A 26,533-nucleotide genomic window follows, 5' to 3' on the forward strand; every position below is an offset into this window, starting at 1 on the left:
ATTTTGATAAAGACAGTGAAAGAGAGAGACAGATAGGGACAGACAGACAGGAAAGGAGAGAGATGAGAAGCATCAATTTTTTGTTGTGGCTCCTTAGTTGTTCACTGATTACTTTCTCATGTGTGCCTTAACTGTGGACTACAGTAGAGCGAGTGACCTCTTGTTCAAGGCAGCGGCCTTGGGCTCAAGACAGCAACCTTTGAGCTCAAGACAGTAACCTCTGGGCTCATGCTAATTACCATGAGGTCACCTCTATGATCCCACACTGAAGCCAGCAACCCCCCAATCAAGCTGGTGAGCCTTACTCAAACCAGATGAGCTTGCACTCAAGCCAGCAACCTCAGGGTTTCAAACCTGGCTCCTCTTCATCCCAGTCCGACACTCTCCTCACTGCACCACAGTCTGGTCAGGCTGAAACAGTCTATTTATTTAAAGACAACAGCAGCAGCAAGAGTATTCTGTTTCTGATCCTATTTGAATTCTTGTCTTAATTTGCTTAGAGTTCCATGGAAAATATTGTGTGGATCCTATTCATAAACCTTCCTGACACTGCCTTTCTGAGTTTAAAGAATTGAGCAAGTCCCCTGTTGGGCAAATGAGTTTATAAAATTTGTATTTTTTTGAGTTTGTTCACTTTTATTGTTACAGAATGGTGCTGGCAGCACCCGGTATATGTGGTCTGTGAAATTGCAAATTATCTTCCTGCTTGGGAAGGTACATTGTTTTGCCTGCTGGAGGAGAGGTTTTCACACCAGAAAGTTTTTAAAAGAGCAGAGAAGAAGAGGCAGAGAGAAGCCATGTTTGCAGAGTGAGAGAGGAGAGAATGCAGAGTGCTGAAGAAGCAGCCAGTGTTTGCTGGGGAGAAGGAGTGTAGATGGGGAACCAGAGCTGAGGGGCTTTGTGAGCTCAGCTAAGACTAGTGGGGCCTTTGATTCTAGAAGGAACCAGAGAAGATTCTCCTGGTTGTGGAACCGGAGAATGTGTCAGGGTTTTGGGAGCCCTGAATGAGAGGGAAGTGTTTTCCCTGCCTGTTTGCTCATCCGCCAGCGCGAGACTTTAATGAAGGAATAACCCACCGTTTCATGGCTCCACTGTTGCTTTACCGTCTGCAGAATCCAAATGAGAACCTGCATCTGCATGGCCACAATGGCAGCAGCCTCTGGCCATACATCCCCCTTCAATGTTTTTCTTCTCCAGACTTTTTATTTTCACTTCTGAATATTTTACCCATCTTTTCTTATGCTACCTGCATTACATTGCTACATCCATTCCTCTAAATAGTAAATTGCAGAACCCCTATCTATCTGTGCTTTGTTGTTCATATGGATAATGTTCATCTCTTAAACAACAACAACAACAACAAAAAACAAACCCATAACTCCCAGCATAGAAAATGATTTTTAATGCTTCTCCAAGGTCACACCCTTTCTACATAGAAAAGTATATGGTTAGAGCAGGATTAGTTACATGATGGGATTTCAACATTCAAATAGGTACTGAGGAAAAGCATAGTTCAATTGTGGTAATTTAAGTCAATTTATTTGTAAAAACAGACAGACCTAATTTCTATACAAATATCAATTCTGGCCAAAAGCTAGCACCCCATCTTTTCAAACAGCTCCAGTCTGAGGAACTGGAGTGCAGGTGCTTAATAACATATTCATAAGGACTCCCCAGTCTCTCTCTATTATTATAAAATGCTTTGGTTTGCTATTTGGGCAATGCCAAGGCCCATTCACCTGCAGTTTGCAGCACTTGTTATCATCCAAATAGTTCTCAAGGGCATTTCATAATGCCAAGGAGATAGGCAGAGGGGCCCTTAAGAAATATTTTCAAAAACAAAACTGAAACTTGTAACAAATACACATGCCTGGGAAGCAAAAGAAAGGTAAATGTCCTTTTTAAAATAAAATCAAACCGTGATCTCATTAAAAATAACTGCCAGTATAAAGCATATTGACAATAGAAATTGCCTTTTACTGTTTTCCATAAATGTCTTTCTTCTCACTTCATTTTTAAGAGGATGTTTTAAATGTGCTTTGTATAGGAAGTTATTCTGTTAAGATAAATATAACTGCTAAATATAGAATCACAAATCTGTACAATTTATATAGTTTAACCATTTTTATTTAAATATATTGCTATTATTGTGTTATTTTAGTTTACTAGATTTCCAAAGTTGATTTTATTACTAGGATTTTTATGAACTATATTTATTTCCTCCTCTCTGTTTTCCTCCCAGAAAATCTAGAGATTAAGTATCACTTAATTAAAGTGTATTCAGTGTTGCCTTCGGCTTACTGTAAGCACTAAGTAAAAATTATTTATTTATGTACTTATTTACTTATTTATGTCATCACCTACTTGACATCTCCGTGGTTGTTTAAGTAATTCAACAAAACTGAGTGTCTAATATAGGTAAAATAATATTGTTGGGCGAATAAGTTTGTAATATCTGTATTTTCTGGTTTTGCTCACTTTTATTATTAAAAATAGCTCTGCCTACATGAATGGCTGTCACCCTGATGATACGGCTAATTACCTTCATGCTTGGGAAAGGGCTTGGTTGTGCTAATGTGTGCTGGAGGAGGGATTTTCACACCAAAGAGTTTTAAAAGGAGGAGTTAGGAGGCCATTTTGGAGAGAGGCCACTGGTTGCAGAGGAGGTTGGCAGCCAAGATGGAGGCACGCTGAAGAGGAACAGAACTGAGGGGCTTTGTAAGCTCTGTTGAACTGGTGGGGCCTTTGATTCTCGGAAAACTCAGATGTGTCAGTGGCTTTGGGAGCCATGAATGGAAAGGGAAGTGTTTTCCCACTGTGTGTATTTACTCACTCGCTGGGTGCGAGCTAAAATGAACGATAATGGCCCACCAGTTCTTGGCTCCATTGTTTCTTTACAATCTATCCAAACATATTGGAAACCTGCATGTGCCAGGTGGCCATGACAGTGGCCATAGTCCCTGGACTGACAAGTATGATAACTATTATGACTATATAGATGAGTAAGATCTGGTCACTAAACTCAGTGAGGTTATAATAAAATAGATAAAAAGATATATAAAGTAATAAGTGAAATTAAGGATTATAGGTTATATTTGATGCACATGGAACATAGACATGGAGAAAAGAATTGTCTGGTATTAGAATATTCATAGTGACCTTAACAATCATGCCAAAATCAGAACACTGACCTGATTGTAGGCAAGCAGAAAGGAAAGGAAGGACATTTCTAGCAGCAGGGACTGCATGCTCAAAAGCATGGAATTATGAAAAAGTGTAACATATCTGAGAGGCTTGGAGCAAGATACCGGTGATAGTGTGGGAGTTATTTCAGGAGACAGAACTGAAAATGTAAGCGATAGATGGATCAGGAAGAGCTTTGCGCCCCGCTAAGCAATTTAAACTTTATTATGTAGGCAGTGGGGAAACATTAAAGGAATTTAAGCAAGTGAATAAAATGACAAGATTTGCATTTGAAGAAGGTCATACTGGAAACATTGTAAATGATGAATTGGAGGGAGTAAGACCATAGACAAGATGCTAGAAGGCTATTACTATAGACTATAACTAAGGCTATAAAGTGGCCTGGAGTGCTAATTTCATGTTATATGAAGGAAGTCTATAGGACCCGTGGACAGATGTTTACAAGAAGACAACATAAATCAAACATTAGCTCACAATGATAAATGTAATTCAGGTAACTGAGAACTTTTGTTCTCTTACCAAACCATTTTTCATCCATGAATGAAAAGTCAAATCAAAATCAGATATTGCCCTGGAATCAGAGGAAGTGAATCTAAAGAACATTTGCTAGCTTCAGACAAGTGTAGCCTGCTACAACCATCTTACCAAAGGCATTGGAATACTTTGAATCATTGGAATGCTATCTGTCTTCCCATTATCTATATAATCTTGCCATTAGAACTAGAATATAAAATATTCTCAGGTCATAGATGTGTGTTGTCATTGTGTCTTTTTTTTTCTTTGTTTCCATTGCTGGCCTGATCTGTGGTGGTGCAGTGGATAAAGCTTTGACCTGGGGAATGCTAAGGTCACTGGTTTCAAATCCCTGGGCTTGTCCAGTCAAGGCACATATGGGAGTTGATGCTTCCTGCTTCATTGCTCCTGAACCCACTTTATAAATGATGTAGGTTATTTTTTTCCTCTTTAGTTACTTTAAGAATCAATCAGATTATAATTGAATCTTCTATACCTTTAATCTACATGATGTGTTGAGGTGACTTTATATATCCCTCTTCCAAGGGATACAATATTGTCTGCCCCCTTGGTCACTAAATTTCTGAGGAAAACTCCACATGGCTATCCTTCTCTACTGCCTATCCTGCCAAAAATTCTACCAGCTCACTCACTATCTTGTGAAATCAATTGTGAGGTTTTCCTGAGAAATTTTTGTGGATAGACTCCACAAGCAGAAATCAATTTTAGGGGTTAGCTATTTCAACTAAATATAAAACTTCAGTTGATAATGTTTAAACAGCATTTATCCAAAAATACTACAGCCTACAGGAGGAGAAAGGGCTTGTAGAACCAGTCTTTTGATGACTCAAATGAAAATTTTTTCACCTTTAATTCAGTACCATAAAATTGACATGTCATAGTGTTAAATGAATTAAAAGCCATGTCTCTTTTGTATGGAAAAAAATTGAAAACACCATTTTCATAAATGCATATATATTTTAAGGTTCTGCTTGATACCTATATTCTAAAAGAGTTACAAATTTTTCTTAAATCATAGTTTTGGCAGTAAATTCCTAACACTGTAGCTGACAACTTGTATTGATAAATGAAAGAGGAGCAGAATTAAGAGAAAAAGAATCTGTAATGAGATGAATAGTTAACTCTGAAACTCAGATAATATGAGGAAGTCATTAACATTTAGGTAGGTGAGCAGATTACCTTGAGGAATACTACATTGAATGGGTGAACAGAAGCAGACAACCCTATCCCTCAAAAACATTGTGAATAAATAGTGAGAAAGATTGGAGATGAACCAGGATAGAATATTGTCATAGAAGCTAGAAAAGAGAAATTCTAAAACGAAGTAGACAGTATTGTCATTGCCGTACAAAATCTAGATTGAAGAATACTGTGAGAAAATAATATGTTCAGATACTAATTTAAATGTTTTCCACATAATACCTATGCCCTGTGACCACCTAATTAGATTGTGTCTCCATTTTATAGATGAGAGAACTTAGATACAGAATAGCAAAGTAATTATTCTAAGATTCTAGAGTTGGTAAGTGATGGAGTCTAACTTTGAACTCCATAGTCTGGCTTGGGAGGCTGGAAACCAGATGTTTTACCATATCTCAGATCAAAGAGGTGGTAGGCTTGGATATAAGAAAGAACAGGTGAATATTTTTATGTATATCTTTCCTCTAGGCTTTAGGAGAAACCAATTGACTTTATATTTTGATATGGAAAAGTATGAAGGAACAGAACAGAGAGTACATGAATGTATTTTTCATCTGACATATTACATTTTCCTGTCTGAGGACAGGAATCGTGGTGGAGAGTTGAAGGAAGGTGTAGTGGGCCCCCTTGGAGAGCCTAAATAAAAGTGAGCAGTCACACCATGATTCTTCACTAGCAATGTGCCTGAGCCACCTAAAACCTTTTCAAACTGCACAGGCAGGCCTAAGTACCATCCCTGGAAATTCTGAGCCGACGTGAACTAGGACCTGGAAAATCTGAATTTGGAAGCCCTCTGGATGATTTTGTATTAAAGTATTTTCCTTTTAATACAAATTAATAGGTAAAATGTTCATTATTATTAAAATAGATAAAGGTGGGACCTATGGCAAATGGACTTTGCTTGGGGAACCTGGCCATTTTTTCAGGGGTACTGTAATATCCTGTTCCTTTCTTATTTTTCTCTGCATGTCCTACTAGTGGTGCTTATACTTTATTTGGTTCTTATGTTCAAGCCACTGTTTCCTGACTGCTGACATGCTGTGAGGTCATAATTTAAGGCTGGGCCCATCCAGGAGAATTTACATGTCAGAAAGAAGTTCTCACACATAAGAAAACCTACAAGGTTACACAAATAAACCCATTTCTATAGAGTGGAGCGTATCAGACTTGATATTCAGGGAAGGAGTGCCAACTTCAGCTCAGATTATTAAGTATAGGCAGCCATCTATGTATAAGATACGATGTTTTCCTAATCTCAAAACCATATAACTCATTTATTGATAAGGAAGCTTTCCTATCTCAATAATGAAGCAAGTTTCTTCTGATTCATGAATACTGTATTTAGTGATACTGGTTAAGGCTAGCTTTATATCTTCAGGCACAAATTTTACCCATAAAAACTGATTTTTAATTAGCATAATGGGCAGTTGGGGATAAAAGGACAAAAGAATCCTGGAAATATCTGATTTGGAAAAAGTAGTGCAAAAACGTAATAGCCTTAAAACATGGACGAGAAAGCACATGTTAAACCATAAAATGAGTTAAAACAGTATTTTCAAGTGCATTAGGAAAGAAAGCACATTTTTCTTTTCTGCTCTAGTGTTCAGATCGGACTCAAATCCAAGGACAGCTCAGCTGATTCCCTCCGCAGCTCCTCGGCACTGCTGGTGCAGTGGAAGCAGCGCGGACGATTGTGATGTTCTGTGCCCAGGGCCCTCGTTCACACACAGCCGATGCAGGGATTCCCCCATTGGAACACCAGTTTCCCTGTCCCACATCTTCTCCCTGCATGGTGGTGGACGCTGAGGCTGGGATCCCCGGGCTTCAGATTCTACTAGGAAGGCCCAAACTGGCCACGCCACGTGATGTTTGACAAAAGTTGGCTCAGCTGAAAATTGTGCTTCAGGTGGTTTTCAAATGCCCGCCCACAGTTTTCCGAGACAGTTTTGCCTTTGTGTTTGCCTCAATTAACTAGACTTCAAACCTCAATTAAATAAAAGTGCTTTCACTTAATGTACAATGTCACCCAGGCCTTTCTTCTTATTCTGTTTAAGAATATGAATTGGACCGACTCAGCTCTTTTCCAGCTATCAGACTCTTGCTGGGTTGGCCCCCATGTAAAGAATTTTTAATAATTATTGTTTATTATAAAAATGGGTTCTTTTCGTCTGCCCTCATTTTTACTCCACCTACTGTACGACCCATGAGCAGAATAGGAATAGAAAAGGAACAGAATAAAACGTGCTTAAAAGAACAGTTTAAAAATGTACATCATTTTAGAAAATGTCTAAACTTAAGATAAAATGTTAAAGCAGTTTAGATAATTATTTTATTTGTCAGTACAGGTTAGTCTGTACCAGCCTCTGTACAGAATGGGGCTCCCCTCCCTTGAGCTGCCCTGTCCATCAGAGACCCTTGGAATTGTTATTGCTAACCAGTGGGAACACGTCCTGAGGCAGCACCGCCTCTGATGTGCCATATCCCATGATGCTTAATTTCTGATGCCATATCTTTTCATACAATAGTTCACGTTGTGATTATCTTTCACGTTACTACCAAGACTCAAAAACTACTAGTACCTAAGCCAGGATGTTGATGATGAGTAAAACACCTTTAAAGTCAAAATAAAATATAAAGTCTGACAAAATAGCAGGGGACACGCATTTTTGTTTGAGGTATCGAGTATCATCGCCATATCGGATTGATGCCCCCGTGGAGGTCTGTGGTAAATCTATCAGGGGACGCTGTAGGCAAATACTTGAAAAACATAAGGAAAACAGATTCCAGCTGAGGCCATCTTAACACAGCTCTTAACGGCCAGACTCCCTCTGGCTCACCTTGTTAAGCATCTGCCTGAAGCCCACAAAGAGCTCAGTTTTAGGCTCAGCTGCTGTAACGAGCAGAATGAACACATGGAGATTCCAGCTAGCAGATGGGGACTGGCTGATTGAGAGAGACTGATCTAGTGTCTGGCCACCTGTTGGCAGACACAGCATTCCTGGCACACACACCCTCCCCACCCAGAAAATTCACACAGAAGGGAAAGAGGAAGAGAACTGATTCTTTCAAGGAATAAAGGTAAGGAAAACATTTTTTAAGCCAAGCATTGCATGTAAAAGCAGACAGAGTCAGTCAAGGATGTTGTTTTGCAACAGCCTATGGATCAGGAGTCTCAACAGATTAACATAGAGTAAAAGTGAACAGTATGTCTACAGTACTTCAAAAGTGAAAGTAAAATGACCACAAATGGCCTTTTTTAAAAATTTTAATTTAATTTTATTTTATTTGTATTTTTCTGAAGCCAGAAACGGGGAGACAGTCAGACAGACTCCCGCATGCGCCCGACTGGGATCCACCCGGCACGCCCACCAGGGGGCGACACTCTGCTCATCTGGGGCGTCGCTCTGTTGCCAACTTTGCTCCAATGGAACCTCAGCTGCTGGAGGGGAAAAGAGAGAGAGGAAGGAGAGGGGGAGGGGTGGAGAAGCAGATGGGCACTTTTCCTGTGTGCCCTGGCCAGGAATTGAACCCGGGAATCCTGCACGCCAGGCTGACGCTCTACCACTGAGCCAACTGGCCAGGGCCACAAATGGCCTTTTAATGGTGATGCTAGTAGGAGGGCGAAAGTGTTAAGTTCATGTCTCACCAATGTTGCATTGCTGTCAAATTAACTTCTTTCTAAGTAGCAAGTGGGTGCAAGTCATATTTCAAGAAAAACTTTGCACCTGTCTGATTTACTCCTGTGGCGATACAGTCTACATTTCTCCTTAACTTTAGGGCAATAGGAACCATTAGCTTAATTTAGATTGTATCATTATTTTTTCCCCTCAGAATCCTGGATTTGTACTTGCTTGAAAAAGAAAAAAAGAATAAAATAGCAGAAAGAAGTCATTCCCTAGGCACTCTCATCCTCATGAGGGGCTTGTAGAGACTCCCGATTCCAGTCAGGCTCACAATGGGGAAGGAAGATCATGCCCCAGAGACTGGCGCTCCTCAGAACAGAGAGGAGGCCTTGGCAGTCACCCTGTTACTGCCTTATGTCTGAGCCCTTTGAAGAGTGGCAGGATTTTCAACTGTCTAGAGAGGTACTGGGTGACTGGGGGCACCTTTACAAGAGCTTCCCTCCGTTCTCTCTACACTCTTCTCTGCAGGGTACTCTTAAATTTTTCCCCCAGCTATTCCACCTTTATAAGTTGTGTTACATCTCTTGAAATATATTGCTATTCTCTAGAATATGCCCCCCATTATAATGCTAAAAAGTATTATTTTTGGTATGAGAGTGAATTATAGAGTAAAAGTGTCAAAAGTACAAAAAGGCTGATAAAAAGAAAGAAAGAAAGAAAAAGCCCATGCACCTTCCCTCAAGCTTCTCTGACTAGGATGATTTAGTAGTTTTTGCAGAGAGGCAATGAGTCTCTCTGTGGACAGCAATTCTCTTGTCTAACCCAATCATAATGTCTTGTTAGATTCAATTCAGATATATCTATATAATATATATATTATATATATATATATAATATATATATATATATAAACCCTTCCCCAGGACTCATGTAATACATTTTAAATGTTGCTTTAAAGGTGTACAAAGTAATGGTTTTGAGATGCTAAGCGTGTAGAACAGGGAAGATTATATCATTTTCTTTCTTTTAGGGACTTGGAAACTAAGACTAAATTTTAATTGAGTATCTCACAGCTTGTAAATGGAATTACTGGAACTGGAATCCAAATTTAATGTAAGTCTCTTTAAATCATCTTGTCTTCATCAAAACAGCTCTGGAACAGTGGTGAGGAAGGTTCGCTAGTGAGACACACTACAAACCTGTACGCAATTAACTAGAGCACAGTGCAAAGAACTATAGAAATTTGATTAGGTAGATTACATTTTGGCTCCACCTCATACTATTGCCTTGGGCAAATTATTTCACTTCTCTGTTCCTCATGGTCCTCGCCTGTAGAGTGGAAAGAATAAAATTCACTTCCTAGGACTGAAATAAGCATGTGAGTCCATGCAGGTGTGGCCCTTATAGTCTTACCTATTACCAGCTATTATCTTTATCTAAACAATACCTAAGATAATTTCCGCTTGACTTCTTTCCTCTGTTTTCTCTTAAAAACAACACATTTTAGCACATTTAATTCTCTATATTAGTAGCTTTGCAGGGGTAATGTTTTTCTTCTGTGTAAATTGTAGAGGTTTCTTGAATTAGAACTGTGCTTTTGATAAATGTACTTCTTATTACCCAATTCTAGATCACAAATACAGATGTAAAATCTGACAATTTGTAATGCATGCTAGTTCTACCAAATAACTCCTCATCCTTTAAAATTGTGTCATATATTATTACTTTCTGCCTTCCATTTGTCAGGTTGAAAATTGCCTCTACTTCAACTTTGAGTCAATTCTATGAGCAAACCTCATAAGTGATTCCATGACATGTTTTGTTTAAATGTGCTCTTGTAATCCACTAATTCTGTTATTATAGTGAGAGAAAATTTATTTAATTTGACTGGTTGGATTTATTTTTCATAAGCTACACTACATTATTGCTTTTGATTTCAATATCCTCTGGATAGTTACAGATTTTTCTTTCATAACATGTATTCGTTAATATACTCAGAAGTTATATTATTGAGAGTAATTTCCAAGCTTCTTCTTCTAATGATGTTTGAAATGGATTATGATGTTTGGCCTCACATATTACCCCAAATCACTGCAACTTCAAGAATAATGAACCTTATTTTCAAATTAATCAACTACCGTTCTCTCTAGAATATGTAGTACTATACAGGAAACTTGATGTTTTAGATTCCTGATTTTTTTTCTAAAAAAAAGTTTTTATTGTGTACTTTTTAATGTAAAGATTTGTTTTATTTCTACTGGAGGAAGGAGAATAAATAGAACTATTTTCCAATTTACTCTCACTGTATACACTCATATCCCACACACATATAGACACACCAAAAATATCTAAAGAAGAAAAGCAAAACAGAAAACCAAGTATAAAAATCAAAACACCCTCATATTGTACCAATACTTTGTATTTTGACCAAAAAAATAAATCCTGAGAGGAAGTGCAAAATCAAATGAATGAAAAATGCTGAACAAACAGCATTATTAAGATACAAAATATTTATAACACTGAACTAGTCACAGGTGGTGTTCTCTTTTTATAAAAGTATGGAACCACATAGCTGACTTGTGAAATCTAGTCCAAGCCCACTTCCAAAAGCCAGAAAAGATTTTAGTTAGCTTCATGCTTTGCTCCCTAATCAAACTTTGTATGAGATCTGGAACATCCTCCTCCTCCTCAATGTCTTCTGGTTTTGGTGCTTTGCTACCCAGCATTCACTGAGGGAGCTGTTCAGCTAACTTCCTAAGACCTCTTAAGCTGTTACACCGAAGTTACTTAATATACCATGAAGTCTTTTTGTGATTGGTTTGGCTTCTGCATGACCAGTAATTGCAAAGGTGTTAGCAGAAAGGGAAGCTTGGACTTTGGGACTGTTGAAATGATAACTGTTCCATCTTCTTTAATCATATTTATCTCTTCAATACGAGTTATATTATTCACAGTTAGCTCTTTTTTTTAGAGAATTCTGAAGTTTTTTGTCATCAGATATATTTTTCAGGTATATTCTATGTACCACTTTCTTCTTTCTCCAAACTGTACCCTTGTTCTCTATCTGGGCCTGAGTGGGAAGTTCAGGGTATAACTGTTCTTTACAAAACAGCCTAATTTAGAGTAATTTCCTTCTTTTTAGTATCTTTATTCTCCTTCTCCCCATCTTACTGCCATTTAATATTAAAAGAAAACAGTCAAATAAACAAAATCCAGAAAGAATGTTCTGTTTTTGGGCTCAGTGAACTTGGTTATAAGTATATAAATTTGTTTTCAATGTTATGATTCCTTAACCTACCTGAAATTTTTTGCTCCTTTTCCTGAAATTTAAATAGCTTTCCACCAAGAGTGGGATTCCCATTAAGAATCCATTAGTGATACTTTTGTATAACATCTTATTTAAGTGTATATATTATTAAAATACTTTTTTTATTAAAGAAACTGCTATATTAATTTTTGGTATACCAAATATTATTAATAGAACAGTATTTACAGCTCAAATATGATAACCTTACTCAAAATAGACATCTACCTTAAATTTCTCCTTAGTGAAATGTATGTATATAATACTGCTATTCTTTAAACATTCTTTTACCTTCAGTTCTAACTCACAACTTAAAATATGTAGAGAGGCACTATGCCTCACTTTATCCCAGATACTGTAAACTTGGCATTGGAATATCAGAAGTCAAAATCTCCTCACCTTTTCTTCTAACTCCTTAGGGAAAGAAGGGTTCATTTTAATGCTTGTTTCACTTAGCCCATGCCAAGTCATTAACGTCTCCCTGTTTCCCCTGGCATTCTTCTCCTGTCCCTAACTTCCTGGGTGTTTATGGAAAAACAGTCTCTCTTAACTATAAAATGGTAACAAGAAAAGGCGAACTATACTGGCAACATTTCATACCCTGAACAATGACTATTTCCCAACCAGACTTTCTCCTTTCTACCTGGCTGAGCCTCATCCTTTCTGACCTGTTATTTTCATTTCTTTCTTTCTTTCGTTTCCTTATTATATTTTATATATGTTTAAGAAGTATCTCCCAGTGTTTTCATTTCTTCCAGATTAATATATTTAACGAGGTATTGTTTGTGTATATATATGTATTACATATACTATGTGTATTATATACATATATGTAATATATGCATACAACTGTAAGACTATATAAATGTATAGTTGATCTTCTTCACAGCTACTAAAGCAGAGTATCAGCCTTAGACTTTCTTAGAGGTTAGGGTGTAAATTTAGTTTAAATTTACTTGGCTTAGAGTGTCTTTCTATTAGTTTTAGACATTATAATTATTGCTTTTGGTGTTGTCTGGTACAGAGCAATCCTTAGATAAATGTTAAAATAAAGGAACAGTGCAGTATAAAAAATTATTTAATTTATTCTTACCTTTGGTATTCTAAGTTCTACTTTTCTTTCATTCTTAAAAATTGAATTTATGATTTTTTTACTTGCTCACTTTTACCCTGAACTCCATGGTGCTAGGAATTATATCAAATCAAAGTTTCCAAAAAGTAAAATAATTAGGAAACATTATATTTCCAAATAAGATGAGGTGATTTTATTACAAATTTTAAGGTAAAGAAATATTTATATGTAGTTTGTCTTTTGTTTGTGTCAGTGATTTGATTAGAGAAAAAACATTTTAAAGGTAATATGCCATTAAATTTTAAATATTATATTTTCTCATGACCATATTTAGGTCAGTTTCCAAAATATAATCAAGTCATGATGGTTCACATTTACTTATTTATTTTCCTTTCTTATCTGGTAAAGGTTTTATCAATATTGAATCTTTCCAGTAATCATTTGACTTTTTCTTTCTTTTTTCCTTTCTGGGAAACATGAGGAATAGCCCTAACTGGAAGCATTATACAGTAAGATCAACTTACTGTGTCATTTGGCCTGATTGCTGTTGATGTTTTTGGTGACTTTTTAAGTGGATGGTGTGAGAATATATAACTTATTTTTGGTTTTAGTGCTCACTTATATTTTAAGGCATTTCTAGAATGGCTTGGGGGTGATAATTTGAGGAGGGACACAAGGTTTTGAAATACAATTATATACATAAAAATAATTTTTTCTGGCCTGACCTGTGGTGGCGCAGTGGATAAAGCGTTAACCTGGAAACACTGAGATTGCCGGTTCAAAACCCTGGGCTTGCCTGGTCAAGGCGCATATGGGAGTTGATGCTTCCTGCTCCTCCCCCCTTCTCTCTCTCTCTCTCTCTCTCCTCTCTATAATGAATAAATAAAATCTAAAAAAAAAAAAAAAAAAAAAAAATTTCTATAGAAGAATGAAAGAATCATGTCAATTTTTATCTATACATCTTCTTAAGCCATTTAGAGAATCTATGAAATGAAGATATTTAAAGTAAATGATGTTTATGCTACCCTTCATATAAAAGACAGAAACATATACAGCTATCTCAAACTCTATTTAATCTAACTTTTCTCTTTGGTCTCTAATGCTTGTGAATACCTACTTCATTTCAGTCAGGATAATTTTTATACCTGATCCTGAAAAATATTACCTGTTCTGTTGTATAGATACACCCTAGTGAACCCAAAGAGCTAAGCAAATTGGCCTATGTGCAGCATGGGAATAAAATATAATTTGTCTTTCCTTTCAATTGTGTTTATTAAAGTCCCATTAATTTTCTTAAAACACAAATAATTCAATGGGAAGAGAAAATTCTTTTCATAGGAATTCATATTAAAAACAGCCAATAAACCTATGAAAAGATGCCATCATCTAATTATTTGTCAGGAGACTATGAACTAAAACAATAATGAAAGGTTTTTTATTAATTTGTTTTGCTTATGACTAGATTTGGAAAAGTGCTACTTTTGGTGAGAGCTCAAGTCTTTAAACCATTTTGCAAAGCATTCTAGTAATACCTATTATAAATATATAAAATCTCTGACTATCTTTATAAAAGTTTACTACATTAAAAAAAATACAAGTAAGCAAGAATACAATTACCAAGATTATGCATTCTAGTACTGTCTATCCTGACAAGGAAATACAAACCACCAAAATATCCATCAGTAGAAGACTCTGAATAAATGTATTAATCCACATGATGGCAATCACAGTGCTATTAAAAATATTAAATTTTTGTCTACTCACCTACAGATTTAAAGGACTTTGTCCAAAATATTAAAAAGTCAGTAATACCAAAAAATAAAGATAAAAACATTACTCCTATAACTGTGTCGATATCTATATATTTTTATATAATCCTGGAGAGATATGAACAAAGTAAGAGAGAAGAATGGAGAAAATTAAGTATTACTTAACACATTTTTCCATTCTTTTGTTTTTCCCCTGAAATGGGAAGCAGGGAGGCAGATAGACTCCGACATGTGCTGGATTAGGATCCGCCCGGCATGCCCACCAGGGGGCAATAATCTGCCCAACTGGGGCGTTGCTCCATTGCAACCAGAGCCACTCTTGCACCTGAGGCAGAAGCCATGGGGGCCATCCTCAGAGCCCGGGCCAACTTTGCTCCAATGGAGCCTTGGCTGCAGTAGGGGAAGAGAGAGATAGAAAGGAGAAGGGGAAGAGTGGAGAAGCAGATTGGCACTTCTCCTGTGTGTTCTGGCTGGGAATCAAACTTGGGACTTCCACACATTGGACTGATGGCCTACCGCTGAGCCAATTGACCAGGGTCTCCATTCTTTTACCAGTTAAAATGAACAGGCTTAACTCCTAATAAAAAATGATAAAGATTACTAGTAACATAAACTAACACACACACACACACACACACACACACACACACACACACACACAAAGTAACAATCAGCTAAGTATAAATCCCAAAGATGTAAGCACCAAAGATGTCTAATTACATGAAGAGACTGAAGCTTGTCATCTATCACCTTTTCAAGGGGAGCATGTAATGTTTGTGGAAAACTACAGGAGACATCTGAACATTCTTCGAAAACTTGAGTAGTACCTAAATATGAAAGGAAGAAATATTTTAGCCTGACTAGGTAATGGAGCAATGGATAAAGAATCGGACTGGCATGCAGAGGACCCAGGTCTGAATCCCTGAGGTTGCTGGCTTGAGCACGGGCTCATTAGCTTGAGCAGTGGGTTGCTGGCTTGAGTGTAGGATCATAGACATGACCCCATGGTCGCTGCCTTGAGCACAAAGGTCGCTGGCTTAAACCCAAGGTAACTGGCTTGAGCCCAAGGTCATTGGCTTGAGCAAGGGGTCACTAACTCTGCTACAGCTCCTCAGACAAGGTACATATAAAAAGCAATCACTGAATAACTAAGGAGCCACAACAAAGAATTGACGCTTCTCATCTCTCTCCCTCTTTGTCTGTCTCTCCCTATCTGCCTCTCTCTCTCTCTCTCTGTCACACACACACACACAAAAAAAATAAAATACTTCAATGTTGTGTTTTAGTTTATGAAAGTAAAATCAGTACTCTGGCTTACTAAAGACTGTGGCAGGCATGTGTGCTAGAACAGAGGAATGAAAAGTTTTGTTTGGTAGTTGTTCTGATGGTCTGGGGGAAGATGACCATACACATTTTGAGAAAGCAGGGTATTTTGCATTAATAATTTCTTATGGTTTTTTTGGCATCAAGGAAACTTGGTGGCCCTGGCCGGTTGGCTCAGCAGTAGAGCGTCGGCCTGGCATGCGGGGGACCTGGGTTCGGTTCCCGGCCAGGGCACATAGGAGAAGTGCCCATTTTCTTCTCCACCCCCCCTCCTTCCTCTCTGTCTCTCTCTTCCCCTCCCGCAGCCAAGGCTCCATTGGAGCAAAGATGGCCCGGGCGCTGGGGATGGCTCCTTGGCCTCTGCCCCAGGCGCTAGAGTGGCTCTGGTCGCAGCAGAGCGATGCCCCGGAGGGGCAGAGCATCGTCCCCTGGTGGGCAGAGCGTCGCCCCTGGTGGGCGTGCCTGGTGGATCCCGGTCGGGCGCATGCAGGAGTCTGTCTGACTGTCTCTCCCCGTTTCCAGCTTCAGAAAAATACAAAAAAAAAAAAAAAAAGAAAACTTGGTGACCTCAAATCAGTTCAGTCTTTTTATCATAGTTCTGCCAGGTATTTTTTTTTTTTAACAAACGTATGGTTTTGCTTAGTTACTTTTTCTGAAGAATAAAGTTATCTGGTCTTACAAAAATAATAACAGGACCTGGCTGGTTGGCTAAGTGGTACAGCGTTGGCCAGTGTATGGATGTCAGGGGTTCAATTTCTGGTCAGGGCACACAGGAGAAGTGCCCATCTGCTTCTCCATACCTTCACCTCCTCTTCTCACTCTCTCTCTTCTCTCTCCCTTTGTCTCCCTCCCTCTCACACAGCAATGGCTCAATTGATTCAAGCGAGTTGGCCCTCAGCACTGAGGAGGGCTCTGTGGCCTCTACCTCAGGTGCTGAAAATAGCTCAAATGCCCCAGATAGGCAGAGCATTGCCCTATAGGGGGCTTGCTAGGTGGATGTCTGTCCTGGCACATAGGGGACACTGTGTCTATGCCTACCCTTCTCTCCCTTACCTAAAAATAAATAAATAAATAAATAATAACAACAAAGAAAAATCTGTATTTTAAAGAATTTTCTAAATTTCATATTATTTATAATTAAAAGTATATTTTTACTTTAAGTGGCACACATTAATCCAAATTAAGAACAAGAGTTTTAATAAGTTAGCTAGAAAGCATTGAAACTTTGCAAAATATTGAGAAATGCAGAAAATCTAGTATCTTAAAAAACACTGTTAAAATTTGGTCTTGTTACAGGGGCTACTTTACAATCTTCCTTAGAGTTAAAACCAGTAGCATTAATTCAACTATTACTAGTAAATTAATACTAAATAATAACAGTTTATATCTAAAATTTAGAGTACTTACTTATTTAAGAAGAAAATAGAGCAATACTGATATTAAATAAATATTTTAACATGTTTTAAAGACCAATCATGCAAATTTTGGAATAAATGAAGAAAAAAATATTTTGGTAAATAAAGAAGCATGATGAAGAACACATTAACAAGAAACATAACCCTTGTAGATTCATTTATAGTTAGTTTCAGCATTCTCTGCTTGTGTGGAATATAATAAGTAAATACAGCCAAATATTATTATATACATGATGAGATAACTTTGGAATAAAAAAAAAGCAGTGAAGCTAAAAGAAGAAGAAGAAAATATGTTATTTTCAAACCATACACAAACAATTTTTGACCATGTGCTTCAAATCCCCACCTGAAAGATTGAAATCAGAGGTTAATCTCATTCTCTTAGAATGATGAAAAGTAGAAGTTTCATTTAACAAATTTATTTGTCTATTATTATGATAACTTAAGGAATGTTTGACATAATATGCCAGTGCTTTTGTTTTTGTTAGTGTGTTGTGTCAAGGAAAAATAGTGTAACCTTGTGTGTAGACAGGTATAGTTGTATCAGAGAAACATTCTGGGAGTGGCAGCCAGTCCACATCCTGCGTGCCTCCACAATCGATTATCCTCACTAGAGGGGCTGTGTTAAAAGAGCATCCACTTGATTTTCTTTCAGTGATTTTAATGTGGCAATTAAAATTGTAAATTTACTGATATGCATTATCAAGCAAGAGAAATGTACTAGAAATAGTCTCCTAATTCTACATTGATTTATTACTTTTCATATGTGAGAAGAGAGGACTAAAAGTATTTACAACCCTGAATAAATACATTTATAGTTCATGATAACAACTAGCTCATTTAGTATTTTGTCAAGCCAATCACAACTAAATCAACAATTTGAAGCTAAATTGAAACAAATAAAAAAGCCAATGGAAATGAAGCTTGAGACCCTGGTGAGGAGAGCATGGATATTATAAATTATAGGACACTCGCCATTTACATGTGATTAGAATTGGTACTACTGTTAAAATAAGGAAGAACACTATTAGCCATATCTCCATATTGAAAAAGTCATTGGCTAAAATATTCAGATAAAGGAGCAGTAAAAGGTAAAAATGGTTGGTAAGAGCCATTTTGTGACCACTATATGACAAAAGCCACCTTACGGCTCAGTAAGAAACTACTTAAAATTGCCAACAAGAGTAGTTTTGAAAATGTTATACCATACATTTTTCTCCCTATTTTCAGGTTATCTCTCTTTAGAGACATCATTTACAAAGCAGTTTTTAAAATCGTGTTATTGCTACTTGTATCTATGTATTGATGTAAACCACGGTTCTAGGAAGACTGTAATATGAAGCAGAATAGAGAATTTGTCAAAACACTGATCTTAATCTTTGGTAACAGTTCTCTTTCGTCCCTCACAATTTTCTAAAGTTTACCTGTTCAACGTTGGAAAAAATATATATGGCATATGCCGCGGACCAGGGCAGCTCCTAATAACGGTGCGGAATTGAGGAAACACACTTTGTCAGAACAAAACCGATGGGACGGGGAAGACTCCTCAAACTGCCTGGCAGTATCTGAGTGCCTCATAGCCCCAGTTCACTTTATTATATAAACATATGCAAATAAAGGACCCTGATACAAAGTTGCACATCAAAGGCTAAGACAGGAACTCTCCCAAGGCAAAAACAGGATAATTAGTGAAATTTATAAACATCTGAAACAAACAAAGAGTCAGAAGAAGGGCATGTATATTGCTTCCAGCAACCCAAAGAAGCAAATGGAGTGGGTGCAAATACTCAGCATCAAAGCCAAATATGGAGATGGAGGGGGGAGAAGTTAGCCTTTTGCTAAGCCTCGAATCTATAATGGCTTTTTGCCATTAACGGTCCACAACAGGCATAGATAGATTACAGTTCTTTGTTTACACAGACAATGTGAAACATTTTATACACCAATATATTGTAGAGATGAATGTAAATTTTATGTGAAGATATCAAATAATTTGTTTTCTCTTTATTCATTTATTTTTGGTCTAGTTCTTTCCCTTCTACTTCTATCCCAAATCACTGAGTCTCTTATACCTTTAGGAATATATTGGTAAATGCTAGGAAACATTGACATAGTCATTATCTAACCTTTTATGAATAAGCGAAGTGAAGCCCACTGAGGCAAAGTGACTGATCTAAGACTTTATGATTGGCTTGTGCTCAGTTGGAACCCTGTTGCATGTTTATTGACCCACCTGAGTGTCCTATTGCATTTCATTTTTGTCTTGCTCTTGACATAAAGAGTAACTGGTAAGGCAAAATGATTTAAAAAAAATTAAAGAGTTATTAAATACTTTGCCAAGAAATAGAGCGAGAGTGAAATGAGTTTGCTTTGAGCTAAGTCAGCTGTTAAAAGTTTTGCTCTTAAACCAAATTTAAAACTCCTCAACTCTTCCAATTACACTTGTTTACCCTAGACTTAATATTGCAGATAATAAAATGTCTGTCTGAGGTGATATTCAGAAAGAAAGCTTTCTGACTGACATGTTTACTCATAAAAACTCAAGAAAATCTTGGGAGGAGAGAAAGTTTATATACTTTTTATTAAACTCACTTTTGAACATCCATTAAATTTGTTTTAATTTCTTTAGAACCCCAGGAAAAATAGTATGTGTTTTTAAAATGTTCAATATTGTAGAAATGCTTACTTTTTAGTTATGTTAACCCTTGGTTGTTGTTGTTTTCTTTTTAACTCCTCCTTTCCTCTTTCTTCTGAAGAAGGTAGTAGGTAAATTATTGAATTTTCTTTTCCTATAACTAGCTGATAGTTATTTTGTTACTTCCAATGGCCCATTATTTTGTTTCTCTGCTCTGCTGAACTAATATTTTAAATATCTAAGGAAGTACCTCTCTTTTATTCTTTTTTTCCTTCTGACCCTTTTACACCATTACAACAACACATCGAATACAGTGGCTTCATTTTTGACATTCCTTATCCATGACTCTGCTTTTGATCTCAAGTTTCAGTCCACACCATGGTGTTGAAGAAAAAAAAGGTTTTAATAAATGCCATTGAGTACCTGAGGGGGAAACAGTATCTTTACAAATGTTTGAAGTGCTACAGGTGTGCCTGATCATTCGTAGATGGAATCCGAGACTCGGGCCACGGGAACTTTACAAGAGGAGTTTGGAGTTAGGAAGAGAAAACATTCTTCCTGTGAATGAATGCCTAGTGCCGTGCACTAGGCTGAGCACGTTGGCTAGTGATCCTGTACCTAAGAAACATGAGTTTAGGCTATCATAAAAGGCAGTCAAGCAGGCAGAAAGAATAGCCAGACAGGGCATGAAACAAATGCCAACCAACCTGAGGTCTAGGGAGGAAAAGAAAAGAAAACTGGCCCTTGGCGATTTGTAAGTTTTCTGTCAGTGGAGCACTGCTTCTTACTTCAGCCTGAAGACTCCAGCAGTGTGCAGAGTGTCACTCCTTCCTCTGATCATCAGTGCCCTCCCACAAAATGCATAGCTGGACTTGTGACCCATCAGGTCTGCCAGTTTCTCAGACTAATTCCTTTCTAGCACTTGAGCCTTTGCCTCAGTGTCCATTTTCAATGCATACACCTGGCAAGGGTAATATTATCAGCATATACTCCTCTACCTTCTTTTTTCTTCCATCTTCTTCCCTCTCAGCTACATGTAGATGGTTGTCTAAAGATGCTAGAAATTACTTGTTTCTTATGTCTCATGGAAGGATCCAGATAATTACACCCTTGTTTCAGTGTTAGTCACGATTGTATCCTACTCCTTAAAGCAGGGGTCCCCAAACTTTTTACACATGGGGCCAGTTCACCCTCCCTCAGACCGTTGGAGTGCCGGACTACAAAAAAAACTATGAACAAATCCCTATGCACACTGCACATATCTTATTTTAAAGTGAAAAAACAAAACGGGAAGAAATACAATATTTAAAATAATGAACAAGTAAATTTAAATCAACAAACTGATCAGTATTTCAATGGGAACTATGCTCCTCCACTGACCACCTATGAAAGAGGTGCCCCTTCCAGAAGTGCAGCGGGGGCCAGATAAATGGCCTCAGGGGGCCGCATATGGCCCGCGGGTTGTAGTTTGGGGACCCCTGCCTTAAAGCCTTTACTCTTTTGAAATTTTAATTGTTGTCATTTTTAGTATTCTCAATAGATTATATTATTTTGCTTTTAATAATAGTGTACAAACATGCCAAAAGTGAATTAAATTTAAGATGTTTGTCTCATGACTTGGGACAGTTGTTGATCTGCCTGTCCTTTAGAGAGAGCAGCTGTCCCCATTCCTAAACCAAGGTGACATTTAGCACCCACCAGCTACTTTATCGACAGTCACGGAAGAGCAACCCTAGATTGAATCAGCTGTAACTGCTATTTCCATTTAAGATACATTGAGTTATATTGGCAAACCAAGGTGGCATGGGCTGATGCTGCCACTAAGTGTGACACCTGATATTTGGAAAACACAAGAGCTCCGCCATGGCATTCAGTCAATGCAATGTATGGATCGGCTTAAAGTGCTCTAGAAGGAGAACAGATTTGCATCCAATAAAGAGCAGCATTTGACACAGTAGCACTCATTCAAGTACACTAACATTATCCATCCTATAACATTTGACATTCAGCAACTCGACTCAGAAAAAACTGTTCTTAGTCTAGAACAGCACTTTAGGCAACCCCTGTGTTTTGGTCGTTCGACCCGCACCAGGGCCGCGACCCACAGGTTGAGAACTGCTGGTCTAGAATAATATTGATATGTAGTTGATAAATAGTTACAAATTAGTTGCTGGGAGAATATTGCTTTCTGGGTTATTAAGATAAAGGAAGTCTTTTGGGGATAGTACTGGCCAGAGATTAATTTTTATTGATATTTGTATCATACCTCTGAGCTTTAAGAAAATAAAGATGGGATCAAATTATGTCAAGCAAGTGCAACTCGGAAGTTGTTGCTGAAAACTGCATGAACACCTGAACACCTCCACCCAAATTAAACACAAGCAACTCTGAATTATAACCTTATCTCTGAATCATGGTGAGGGAGAAAATGGAGGGTTTATTTAGAAAGCCTTGGCAGTGTGAAGTGAGGTGGGGGGAGATTCAAAATTGCTAATTTTTTTGCTAAGGAGCTCATCAAGGCTAGTAGACACAGGAAGGATTTCAGACTGCCTCATAAAGAGGCTTACAATCAATTGCAAAGCTAGACATATTAGTCTAGAATCAAAACGTTATTGCTTTTAGTCACTGAGCGCTGCATGATATAGACAGATTGCAGGCTGCCAAAATTGCTTGGCTTTAGCAGATTTTTTAGCTTTTGCAAATGACAAAAACATATGCAGAGCAGTAGCCTTCCTTTCAAGCAACTTTCTGTTAGCTGATCACCTTAAATTGCAACTTAAAACTTTGTTGCTGAAATAGTTTATTTTCCTCCTGATTCTTCCCAAAACTCCTTCATTACTTCAAAGGGTGTTATTTCTCACCACCCATCATACTCACTGGAGTCCTAGCACTAAAACAAGAGTCATTTCCCTGACGGGGGTGGGGAGGTGGGGAGGCAGACATATTGTCGCTTTTGAAAAAAAATTCATTGAAACACTAGCATCTGTGACTCTCAAAAGTGAAATAAAATATAAAACTTGCTAAGGCATAAAAATACCTGTTCTCCAAATTACAGGACTCGAGCACTACAATTTTGCTGCCAAGGCTGTTGAAATTTTTAAGGAGCGTGCCTGACCTGTGGTGGCGCAGTGGATAAAGCGTCAACCTGGAAATGCTGAGGTTACCGGTTCGAAACCCTGGGCTTGCCTGGTCAAGGCACATATGGGAGTTGATGCTTCCAGCTCCTCCCCTACTTCTCTCTCTCTCTCTGTCTCTCCCTCCCTCTCCTGTCTAAAATGAATAAATAAATAAATAAAATTTAAAAAAAAAAAAAAAAAAAAAAAAAAAAAAAAAAAAAGAAATTTTTAAGGAGCGCTTCTAATCCCCTTTATAGCTCTGTACTGAATGCAGAAACACTGCTCTCTATTGAGTTATCTTGAAAGTGTTAAAGAGTGTTAGTTGGCTTTTGCAAGATTATGGAGAACCCTGTGAACTTCTTTTAGTATTCTGTGTTCCACCCCGAAGAGATGTGTATTTTATTAGCATCATTTGGAGGATTGTATAAAATTTTAACCCAGATCCCATCACCAGAGGTGAGTTGCTGTGTTCTACCCAAATTCAAGTTCCTTGACTTTGACTCTCAAATAAATACTCCCTGGCTGGCTCTGTAGCCTTGTACACAAAGTAAACTACCCATATTTTTGGTAAGCTATTACAGCTTCCACAATGTTAGGAACAAAATCTACTTCTTTGTCTCAGTACTACTTTGAAATAGGCTGCTTTCTTATAAGTAAACCATGAAAATGATGAACTTTGATGTGTATTATGAGTCAAACAAAAATAATACCTTTGAAGTAATCTACTGGTCCACTTTAGTCACCATTACAGAGATTTTGGCTCCCGAAACAAACGGGAGTCGTGCAAGTCCAGCGTCTCGTGAAGCAGCTAGTGAGGAAATACCTGAAAAAAGGTCAATCTCAAAATGTTTTTAGCTCTTTTGGAATTATCATTTCTTTGGTTCAAGCTTCTTGAGGCTGCTTGATTCTTTTCTAAGGAAAAATAATAATAATAAAACAAAACGACAAAAAAATGTTTTTTATCTACATCTGAACCCACCATATTAGTTTACATATCTCCAGTCGTATTCTGATTTCAAAAAGTAACCCAGGGCCATGTCCTGGTTTGGCTTTCTTTTTTTTATTTTTTTCTTGTGGGAGAGACAGAGAGAGTCAGAGAGAGGGATGGACAGACAGGAAGGGAGAGAGATGAGAAACATCAATTCTTCGTTGCATCTCCTTAGTTGTTCATTGATTGATTTCTCATATGTGCCTTGACTGGGGGCCTTCAACAGACCGAGTAACCCTTTGATTGAGCCAGCGACCTTGGGCTCAAGCTGGTGAGCTTTGCTCAAACCAGATGAGCTCGCGCTCAAGCTGGCGACCTCGAGATCTTGAACCTGGGTCCTCCACATCCCAGTTCAATGCTCTATCCACTGCACTACTGCCTGGTCAGGCTCCTGGTTTGGCTTTTAAAAGTAATTACCACTTTCCTCTGTTTCAACTCTGATCCCTGCTCAAAAGGAAACTTCCTGATAGGTCATAGATTTCTAACAGTCTCTGCCCAAAGAGACTGTTCTTTTTTTGAAGAAAGAAAGCTATAAATAAATAGGCACATTTTAATAAGGAAAAGGCATTTGCAAATAAAAAGTTATTTTTACCTTTTAATATCAACTTTCAAAACCTAAAAAACAAACAAACAAAATAACCTAAATAAATACTCAGAACACAGGAATAAACTACCTAGGAACAATCTACTTTAAGAGTAGCTAAATTTTACAAAAATTGATTAACTAAAAGAAAGAAACAAACAAAAACCTTTACCGTTGATGCAAAGTAAGCAGCCATCACTTATTAAAAAGGCCAGTGTATTTTGTGTTTTGAATAGTTGTGGCCATCAGCAGTAACATTCATTGGTTTCTCCATTCATCTGTTAATCCAACAGATGCCTGTTAGCAACAATTTCTTAAACGTCATTTCATTTTCACTATTTATTTCATATATATCCAAATATAATGAGTTAAAGTTTGATGTAGAAAACAAAGATCACATACCTTGTATAGTTATTCATGTTAAGGGTTGAGCTGCTTTAGTCTGTTTTACTTCCTTTCTCCAAACTTTATTCTAATCATTAGGGATTCTATAAATTCACAATAGCAGTTGCGAACAAAAACTGAAGGGAAGGGTGCTGGAATAAGCCTGAGGGAATGACAGTGGAACTAGGTAAGCTGTAAGCCCTCTACTGATAAATATCGCTGGTATGTTCAAGAAAGCAAATCATATTTTAAAAATCACCATTTACTAAATAATGTCTGAATGTCTGAGCACCAAGTGTAGACACCAAATCTGTGTAGTTTATGATGCTAAGCCGAGGAAAGACATGGCATATGTGTGAGAAGAAGCAATTAATTAATGACTTCATTGATTGTCAAACATAGAATAACACAAAACTATTATTTGCAATTATGTCACTAAATAGTTTCTATTCTTATGAATAGATTCATAAGAATATGAATAATATAAATTTATTTGAAATAAGCATACTTTTATTTTGTATTTAGATTACGACATTTTATTCTATTCAATTTAAATATTATTTGGGTAGCTTTATTTTAGTAATTTAGCAGTTTACTAGGGCAATAGCAGAATTTATTTTAGCTAATAATTACAAATGTCTTTCTACATTAGAATTGAGCTTTATTGAATTTAAGGCTGGACTGACATTAACATTGCTTTTTAACAGATACAGCATTTAGTATGTTATATTATACTCATTGCCTGTGCATTAGCCCTACCATTTTCTCAATTGTACTTTGAAAAAGTATTTAAAGAAGTATTCACTTGGATAAAATGTATGGTTATTTCATTAACAGCTTTGTCACTAAATTAAAACTACATTTAAAAATATACACAGACTTAAAAATGACTTCATTATTTTGCAAACTGGTCTTTGGACCTCAAGAAAATTCAAAATCAATTAAAAGCTGGATTAAATCCAGCCTCTTTTTTAGGACTCATTATTTGTCTTAGTTAATGCTTAGAAAGACAAAAATTAATAGGAAAAATATTTTTAAAGAATGCTAATATTAGTATTTATTTTTATATGTCCAAATAGAATTAGGATAATATCTCTCTGATATATTTGTATACTGCAGTACCTTGAAGATGTGTAATAATGGCAATTGTTAACTTTTATTGACCACAACTATGAGCAAGGGACTCTGTTATATTAGTTACATACATTATCTTAATTATTACATCACAGTAAGGTCCCATTTTACAGTGAGAACAGTGAGAGCTGAAAAGAGACCGGTTGTGGCTCACTCAGGATGACATAGCCAGTTCTTTGTGCTGGAGAGGACATGATCTATATTTGGTACAATCACACAGTTTGTAAACACTGAGTCTGTAGCATTTTT

General features: G+C 37.2%; 1 protein-coding gene and 1 pseudogene across 1 annotated transcript in view; one reads left to right on the forward strand and one right to left on the reverse strand.

Moving 5' to 3' along the window:
- Positions 1–26,533, forward strand: part of LRP1B (LDL receptor related protein 1B) — a 2,131,860-nt gene that overhangs the window by 455,575 nt on the left and 1,649,752 nt on the right. The window lies entirely within an intron of this gene.
- On the reverse strand, positions 11,184–11,480 carry LOC136338614 (transcription factor BTF3 homolog 4 pseudogene; annotated as a pseudogene).

This window comes from Saccopteryx bilineata, chromosome 5 (assembly GCF_036850765.1).
Source record: "Saccopteryx bilineata isolate mSacBil1 chromosome 5, mSacBil1_pri_phased_curated, whole genome shotgun sequence".
NCBI lineage: Eukaryota > Metazoa > Chordata > Mammalia > Chiroptera > Emballonuridae > Saccopteryx > Saccopteryx bilineata.